We start from the raw sequence: 8,731 nt of genomic DNA, 5'->3' as shown, positions 1-8,731 counted from the left end.
ATGAAAAATAAATTCTGTTGTGATGGATTCATCACACAATAGCGGGAGTCTATTTATTATATATAGGCCAGAGTAGTGGCTGGAAGTTGTTCCTCACCAGTCCTAGTAAGGAGCTTTAAGATAAAGATGAGGTCAGCAAAAATATAAGCAAATACAGAGTCCAGTAATTTGGGGACACACAAGGTTAGAAAAGTGTACTTCTGGAAAACAATACAGAAAATAAAATTGAAAAAGACTTAAAAACAATGGTCGTGGGGGCACAGAAACCCATCAAGATTTCTTCGTTAAAAAAAAGAGAGAGACAAAGTACAGTAAAGGATGCAACTTTTTCCACCTATACCTATTGTTTCAGATAACCTGGAGAAAACTGCTATTGGGTACATACAGAAAAGTGGAGGAGTTCTGCAGCATAGAAAGAAAGAAAGCTGCTTTGAGAACTGTCTAGGAAGAAAACTGCAGTCTGATGACTAGCATATGAATCTAATAGAAATGACAAGAAGGCTTCTAAAACCTGAGGAGCAGTATTGAAAAGGAAAACAGAAACTTCTGAAAAAAATCTAAATGAAAATCAAGTTTAGGCCTCTAAACTTAAACCAGAGGAGTAGCCCCCAAGGAAGACAAACTGCAGATTTGTAATATCCATTTCATATGTGACCAGGAAGGAGAACTATCCAGATGGCAGAACCATATAGAACAATGGACAAGGGAATTTCTCTAAAAGATCATAACTAGGATTTAAACAAGAAACCTCTACTGTCAGTACAATGGGCTTTCTCAGTGGTTTCCTGTGCAGCAGGTTTCATCATCACAATGAACCAATGACTCCTGTGTGTTTCCCAGTCTTCTTCCCAGTCTTCCCTTTCTAAATGGGGATGAGTATTGCAGATATACAGCAGACATCCTTTGTTCGCCGTTATTTACTAGGGGCTTGATGAGATGCAAAGAGTAGGTAAATTTCATAGTCTATAAACATCAAGGAGTCACAGTGCAACTTGAGAGGGAGGACTGTGGATTGACTTGAGATCCTTGACACTGTACTGTTACAGAAAAGAGGAGGTACCATTTTACCCAGCCCTCTTACATGCAGCTACCTTGGACTACAAACCCCAGTGTGCCATCCACCTGACTTTCTGAGCAGGGGAGCTACTGGTAACCAGAGGTGGAGCTGAATATGTAACATAGAAGGCAGGTAGGCTCTTGGGCTCTTGCTTCTCCGGCTTTGATTTGCACCCAGGGACTTGAAGGGACTTTGAAGGAGACATGAGGTGGATAGATATGTAAAGACGCTTGAAAGAGACATATGGGTGAGAAATATATGAAGAGACTGTCCTTGGCAGAGACAGGGGTAGCCATTATCTTGATAGGTACTTTGATTTGTATTTTTGCAAATCAAATCTCTTTTTGTCCCAGATTTGCTTGGCCCCTTTTGCTCCTTTATGTTGCCCCATCAAAAGGTGCCTTAGCTGGAAGGGATCATGCTCAGAGAAATAAGCCAAAAAGAAAAAGATAAATACCAGATGGTCTCCCTTATAGCGGGAATCTAGAAAACCTAAATAAGGGACCAGGAAAAAGAATAACTATAAGAAAGAAAAAATCAAAATCAATAAACAACTATAAACCAGAGACACACTATGGGGGTGTGGGGGAAAGGAGGAATTGGGGTCAAAATAAGGGGGGTGCAATTGTATGGGGAATATAAAAATTTAAAAAAATTTAAAAAAAAAACAATGGATGTAGAATAAAGTAATAAACAAATGAAGAAAAAAAAAAAAAAAGGTGCCTTATACTTGCAGAAGGCTTTTGGGTCTTACTTTAGGCCCACTCTGTTTGAGTGAGCACTTCCCAAGGAGGGGATGGGTAATTTGGGGGAGTTTTACTGGGAAACTATTAATAGGAACAATCTTTCTTTTCTACTCTTTCTATGCATACCAATTCTGTTATAGATCTTTCACACCAAGAGTCTGTCCCTTTGCCTTTGTGTGGCACATGCTGAACCCCTTTTAGAGCACACACCCCTTAAAAGTTTGGGGTCCCTCCCTGGATGTCTTGGTCATGTGTTAAGAGTATTGGATATAGTTAAGTGTGGAATTTTACCATCCTCCTAAATAGGGAGCAGGAAAAAGAATGTGCATGGTTATTCCATGACCAGAAAAGCAGACTATGGGAAAAACTGTTACCTTCTGTTCACTCAAATACATGTCCTCTTTTTCTTCCTAGGCATATTTGACTACATTTTCCAGTTTCCTTTGATACTAGTTGTGAGAAGGTAACCAAAATATTTACTCCTACTAGAATTAACTTAGAAAAACTTTTTGTATGTATTCATTGGCTGAAAGGGAAATAACTTCCAGAAGGACAGTGGAAATATTATGAGAAGATGGCAGAGCCTACGACAGCCTGAATCCTGAATGACTATATGGAACAGAATTATTCAACTTGTTTTCTAATTTGTTTTCCTCTTTCATGCTACTGGGAGAATAACAAATAAATCTGTATCACTTGAACCTTTAGACATTTTGGGATCTCTTTGTTACATTCAGTAGTACCACTCAAACGAAAACAAATATGTATAGGTGTCTCCATATAAATTAATGCAATCATCAAACTAATTTTCCTAGTGAGCATTAGTAAGGGTCTCAAATGTCATATGTATTTGAAATTTATTTAGGTCAAAATGCACTGTTTATCTATCTCTATCTATGGCCACACAAATAAGGCAATGCTAACAATGATCTCACTCAATACTGTAAGAGGCATTCCCAAATTAATAATTTCTAAGTATGTATATGAAAACTGTAAGTTTAGCTAAAAATCTATTTTCTACTCACATTAATCTTCAGATTTAATACTTATGTATTAACTGGGGATATACAAAGACAAAATGTCAAATAAACTATTTATCTCTCATAAATCACATAATCATTACATTTAAGTTAACATATCCTTAAAATTTCAGAATGAGGGCCTCCCAGGTGGCGCAGTGGATTGAGCATGGCGCTGTGAAGCTGTCTGCAGCCTGTGCAGTGCCAGTTTGATCCCTGCCGGCTGGCGAGAATCCCACATGGTGTGGCAGACCTCTCCTGTCGTGCCCACTGCTCCCCTCTCAGCAGTGTATTTCTGTCGTCTGTCTGTTCTGCTCCCCGCTCTGTCTCTGGTGAATCCTCTCACCCTCCCATACCTCTGGCCTGTATCCCAGCTCTTGTATAAAAATGAATAAATCTTTAAAAAAATTTTTTTTCAGAATAAAACCAAGGCATCAATTCATCCTATACTTTCATTTGCTAATTCATAACATTAAAAATAACTCTGTTAATACAAGCACCACAAAAATGACAATAAATACAATTTATTCATGTACAAATTCATTTGTATAGTGTTTTGCATTTGTTAATTTTAAAGTATAGTCATTTTAAACTTGATTGTGTGATTCTAGAAAAGACATCACTCCATTTTCACAGAGAATTTAGTTTAATGAATAAGCACTAATACATTATTCCCTCTTCAATGTAGTTTTCTGTTTGCCTTTATGAAAAATGTTTAGCATTTTAAGCAATATACTAAGAATTTCCACCAAACGGTCACTCACTATGCTTCCTCCAATTCCTTTTTGGTCATTTAAACCAATAGCCCAATGACTCAACAAAAACAAAATAAACAATCCAGTCAAGAAATGGGCAGAAGAACTTAAAAGACATTTCTCCAAAGAGGAAATGCAAATGGCCAACAGGCATATGAAAAAAATGTTCAACATCCCTTATAATCAGGGAAATGCAAATTAAAACCACATTGTGATACCACCTTACACCAGTAAGAATGGCACGTATCAAAAAAACAAGCAACAGCAAATGTTGGTGAGGATGTGGTGAAAAAGGAACTCTCCTACATTGCTGGTGGGAGTGCAAACTGATCCAACCACTATGGAAAGCTGTCTGGAGGTTCCTTAGTCTACTGAAAATGGACCTACCATACGACCCGGCAATTCCAAAGGGATTGGAATCTACCCAAAGGACACAAAAACAGTGATTCCAAAGAACACCTGTACCCCTATGTTTGTTGCACACTATTTCCAATAGATAAAACCTGGAAACAACCCAAATGCCCAAAAATAGATGACTGGATCAAAAAGATGTGGCATATATACACAATGGAATATAATACAGCAATCAAAAAAGATAAACTCATGCCATTCACAGCAACATGCATGGAGCTAGAGGAATTATGCTCAGTGAAATAAGCCAGAAGGAAAAAGAAAAAGATCGGATGGTTTCACTTATAGCAAGAATATAGGAGAACCAAATAAGATATCTGGGTAAAAGAAAAATAACAGTACAATACACAACAAAGTAAAAACCTACAATTATAAATCAGGGACATACTGCAGAGGAGGGAGAGGGATCAGAGGGAGGGAGGGAGGAGCACAGGGGACTGAGGTGATGGTGCACGGGTGCATTGGTGAAGGAAACTCTATGGGGACTACACCTGAGGGGGTGGGGGGGAAGCAAATATTGTTTAAAAATGAAAAATGAATAAAAAAATTTAAAAAAACTAATAGCCACAAAGACACAACACTTTAGAGGTCAGTGTTTTATTCTTTCATTATCTGTAATAAATTTAAAAAGTAAGGGATAGGTAGAGAATATCTTTTCATTAAAGTCAACTGGATTTTATTTATTTTAAAATGCACTTTAAATAAAGATAAAGGTACCTAGGAATCTAAATTTTTACAAAGGTCTATGTGCTATGAACAGACACAGAAGTGTCTGATAACCAGTGAATATAAAAACTTTAAAAGAATTTTAACCAAGGAGATACATTAAAGAAGAAATGATTTTAATTTTTTGTTCCTAATAATCTTATGATTTGTAATACTTACTCAAAATTTCAAAAATTTAAACTTTAGTCTTTGAAATTATTATAGTGTCTCCTTAAAAAGCAAAATAACATTCATCAAAAATGTTGAAACAAAAGATGCTATAGAACTTATACATATACAAATGACTCATATTTTATTATCTGAAACAAGCAAAAGAAGGTGGGAAAAATTTACTTTCCTAATAAACAAACAGACTTTTTTAATAACCTAAAGAGACTCATTCATCTGTATGGTGCAAGCTGTCAATACCTCAGACATCTAGAACCTCTAAAATGTTCTGACTTTTCTTTGTTCTTCAAAACCTTGCATTAATCATCATTCACTTCTATTGCTTTGATGGTTAGATAGCAAACTCCCAAGAAATCCAGGGAGACATTAGCACATACAGCCGCAATTTCTAATAAGACAGCTATTTGCATACAAGATCAGCCACAATTTAAAATGTGTTGTGATAGATGCGGAAAGGGAATAACAGATTTATATTAGCATGTACAATACCAAGATTGTTTTCACAATTTAATTCCTTAGAGATTACATCTCATCACCTTCTTTTATAAAGAACACTGCATTCCCTGAGGAACTATCTTGCTCTGAGACCCAGCAAAACTAAAATATGGATTAATAAGATAATATTTATTATTTATGAATTTTGCTGTAGGAATGATTTTAGATTAAATCATCAGAGAAGTTTCTAACATTCTCGAAACTTAATACATATTTAAGGAAGAAAAAAATGCTAATTTTATTTAATGCCTAAATTGCATATTGAAATAATTCATAATTTTTTATTAAATTAAATTTTTATACTCTTTAAGACTTTTAAGATTAAAGATAGTGTTTTTGTATTTAGTATTCTTTCTTAATCGGAATTTTGCAGAACAATTTTGCCACATGTATTTTTTAGACGAAAAAGTGACCTTTAAAAACAAACAAAGGTAGTGTTATATAAATGCAATTGTATTCCATCCAACTCATTTTATTGCTCACTTATACCTTTTTTATGAAATCCAGAATGAACAAGTAAAGAAATAAGAAACGTGAAGCCTTCACATATGTCTCTGCTTCCAGAAAAAGCATTCAATCCAGACTGTGACATTTAAATACAGATCAAAACACAGGTTATTAAAAAAATTCAACCCATGACCACAGAAAAAAATAATCATCTCAGTTTTAAGGCTAAAAAGAAAAGCCCTTACTTAAGTATGAACTTATAAATAGGCAGAAAAAAATTACTTCGTTTTGACTGGGTCAAAATTGAGAAACATCATGAAAATACATACTCCTGCTAGATGTTGGGAATGAATAAAACAGTAAATAAAAAAGATAACTTGTCCCTGATCTTAAGGTACATTCATTATTTCCAAAGTAATTTTTTTAAAACTTCAAAGTTGTTCATGTAAATGACATATATAAGTCATCCAAATGAGCGACCATTTCCTAGATACAGCAAAAAGCCTTAATATGAAGAACCACTAATGATCCAATTTTGTCATTTGTTCCCTATTCACTGTTCCATTGTATTATCAAATTCATCCTTTAATTCCATGAAACTGATAAACTTGTTCACATTTTCATAAATTTACTCACATTGCAATTGACTTTAAAAGTCCTCTCCATACTACCCTACTAGTGATGTTTCCAGATTTGGGGGGATGTTCCAGATTCCTAGGAGTTTCTGCATTTGGGGGTTCCTTGGTCCTTGACTATGACCATAAAAGAATTCAAAACCATGTCTAGCAAAGCAAAGCAAACTTTATTTAGAGGTACTACTTCTGGGGAGAGGTCTGGGCAGGCAGACTCCATGGAAAAAATGAAAGGGAATGTGTGGGACTCCTGGCTCAAATGGAGGGAGTGAGCAGGAGGCCTGGAGTGTACTGTGTAAATGCTCCTGGGATGCTGGTTGATCAATCCAGGCAGCAGTTACTAAGTCACTCCCCCTTCTTCTATGCTCCTGGGGATAGTTGTATCAGCCCCCAGCAGCAGATTTGGGCAGACCCCAATTGGGGCAGACCCTTCCCCCGCATTGCTGTTTCTTGCTCTCCTGGGCCTTTATCAGCCTGCCTGTAGGTTAGGGTGCAGAAAGAATGCTTAAAAACTTGAATATGCGAAAAAATGACTTCTAAAATCCTGATCACTTGCCAATTCAATACAAATATTCAAAAAATAACTAAAGGATAGTTGCACAATTCTAAAATTTCAGGTTCTAGAAAAGGAATATTAGTTGTTGGAGCCACTCTTCAAACAAACTATAGAAATAAAACAAGTATGGTATCAACAAATACTGCTAAAACAACTGTAATCTTTATGGAGGGAAAAATTGGTCCCCTCTAAGGACATACATTTGTTGCAGCAATATTTGCTGGAATACAAAAGCAATCACACTCCTAGATGGATATGTAAGAGAGATTAATACATGTGGTCACAAAAAAACCTTTGTATAAGTATATTCAGAGGCTTTCATTATAATAGCCAAAAACTGGAAACAGCCCCAATGCTGATGAATAGAAGAACTGACAAACTGGTGTATTCACACGGAGTAATATTACCAAGCCTAACAACTACTGACAATATGCACCAATGTAGATAAATCTCAAAATTACAATGCTGAGAGAAAGAAGTAATATAATAATTCCTTTATGTCTATGTCAAATGGGCATTCATTAGTTTTATCTGTAATGTATAAATGTAAAATCATTTGACAATGGTGGTCCTGGCTCTTTCCCTGGCACATATATGGAAACACTTACTTCTTAAGAGCTCAGGAAATAATAAGAGGTGAGAAAGCAGAGAAGCAAAGTATAGAAAAATCTACAACAAAATAAGTAAGAAGAAAGAGAAAGTAAGTAGAATAACTGAGGTTGAACAAGGCTTTTTTGTCATGTTTTGCTTTGTCTCACTTTTGAGGGTTTGTTTCAAATAAAGAAAAGAATTCTAGTCTGTCTAAATAGTAGTTGGAAAGAGTAGTAGAATACGAGGGGGTGAAGCTACAGGAAAGGTAGTAAAAATGATTGAGGTTTTTAAGTAGATAGGAAGAGACAGAATTCAGTGCACACTTGAAAGAATAATCACAGACTACTTTTCTTAAGCAGTAAAGAGGAAAAATGGGTGTGTATAAATACACAAAGAGTTTGAGGTGTGATGCCCCAAAGTAGAGGGAGTGTTATTTGGGAGGTCTAATTATATTATGAAGTAAGAGCCAAAGTTATCTCCTAAGAGTGAGATGGTAGATGGAAATTTCAGATAGTTGAGTCTAGTGACTGGAATTGATGTTGTGGAGAGAAGGAAACTCATCTACGGAGAACAAGACCGATGAAACACTAAGTGATCAAATGAATTCTGGAGCCATAAATCTAACATAACACTGAACTACATGATTAAATATATATATATATATATTTTTTTTTTTGAGTGCTCAGCTTCTCAGTGTTGGCATAGGAAAGGAGTGAACAGCTGGATTAGCAAAGTTTAGGTTTTCCCGGCAGGCATGACAGAAAGACAGTAGGACAAAGAAGCATGGGCTAGCATAAAAAGTAGGTGGAGTAATGCACCATGGAAAATAAAGCTAGAGAAAGGAAGTGAAATATGGACTTTTGGATCGGGTCAAATAACCAAAGCGTTGGAAGTAAAAGAACTAGAGGAATATTCACTAGAGAAAAATTATAGGTTATTAACAGAAATTGTGAAGTGATTGATTGCATTATTGAGATAGAATGGATTATGATCTAGGGTAACTAACATGACAGGAAAACATTATGCAAAGAAGTCAAGAAAATGAGAGACCAGATAATATAGAGAGCATATATGTGAATAGTGAAGGCACCCAGAACAGTGGCGGGATTTGGAATAGGGAAGAAAGAA

This window comes from Talpa europaea, assembly GCF_964194135.1.
Source record: "Talpa europaea genome assembly, chromosome: 3".
Lineage (NCBI taxonomy): Eukaryota > Metazoa > Chordata > Mammalia > Eulipotyphla > Talpidae > Talpa > Talpa europaea.
This window is presented reverse-complemented; position numbering follows the sequence as displayed.